We start from the raw sequence: 1412 nt of genomic DNA on the forward strand, positions 1-1412 counted from the left end.
CACACACACACACACACACACACACACATTTGTTTTTGTTTGTTTGTTTTTGGTCCTGGGGAAATCAAACCTGGGAGCCTAGACAGTGCTAGACAAGAGCTCTACAGTCTCCCCATTGTTTGGTTTCTGATCTGGGGACAAGGGACTGAGGCGCATATTTCACACATCAAAGCAGACCTGGCCTCCAGGTTCTCCCAGCATCCCTCAGTCCCTCAGTCCCTATTTGGCATACCCTGCTCCCAACCCTGAACTTTTGAGCCCAGAGGCTCTTCCCTGAATAATCCAGACCTCTCTGCCCTTCCCTCCGTCTCTATAATTCAGACCCCCGCCCCCCTCCTCGCATGCCCTTTCTCTCTTTCTCTTCCCTCTCCTCACTTGGCAACTCCCTTGGCCTCAATCCTTGGGGCCAGTGAACCCTTCTTGAGAGTAGCTTCCCGATAAATCCATCTTTAATATAATCCAATCAGGTCTGAATTCACTCATTTCACCAACGGAGAAATAGCCTATTACCCACATCCAGTCCTGATACTTAGTCCTTGAGATGTTAAATTTTTTCTCTTCTCTATCCCTCATTTTTGTTTGTTTGTTTGCATGTTTGTTTGTAGCTTTAAGATAGGGTCTTGCTATGTAGCCCAGGCCAACTTTGAATTAATAAATCTCCTGCCTCAGACTCTAAAGTACTGGAATCACAGAAATGTCCTATTTTCTCTGAGCAAAATTCATCCTCCCCACCCCCACCCCCAAATAATTAGAAGAGAAGCCTATTTCTGTCCTTTCCTAGAGTCAGCTACGGGCTCTTAGGAGGTCTCTCCTGGCTCTCACTGGGCTGGACGAACAATGTGTAAACCTAGAAGATGTCACCCGGAAAAACCTCTCATGTGTGGGTGACTGTAATTTGGAAGTTTTATGTTTTATTCACACAACTAAAGTTTCCTGTACTGAGAGCGGCTGAGATGTCCCCCGAGGCACGGTCCCCATCCTGCAGTCACCTTGTGCAGAGGTTTGGCAGAGTGCCCTACCCCACCCAGACTCACCCTTCACACCCACCTGCTCTCTCCCCAGGACAGAGGCCATTCAGCCACCCACAGCAGATCTGTATCAAGGAGGGATGATGGGCCCTCACGTCTGGGAAACAGTTTTCCACTTTACAAAGCACTTTGGCAGCCTGTGTCTCAGGAGCCATGCTCTGCACAGGTGGGGGCAGGCGGGTTACTGTTCTCATCTACTCTCCTGGAGAAGAAACTGAGACACACACAAACCCGATGAAGCTCACTAGGAGCTCTGGCTTCCACCAGATGGATCCCTGCCCTCCCTGTGGTCCCCCCTACCCTCCCTCTGTGCTCCCTCCGCCCTGTAGAGGGACACTCTTTCCTGCCTGTTGCCCACCTACATTCTTTTTTTTTTTTTTTTTT

This window comes from Mus caroli, chromosome 10, assembly GCF_900094665.2.
Source record: "Mus caroli chromosome 10, CAROLI_EIJ_v1.1, whole genome shotgun sequence".
Lineage (NCBI taxonomy): Eukaryota > Metazoa > Chordata > Mammalia > Rodentia > Muridae > Mus > Mus caroli.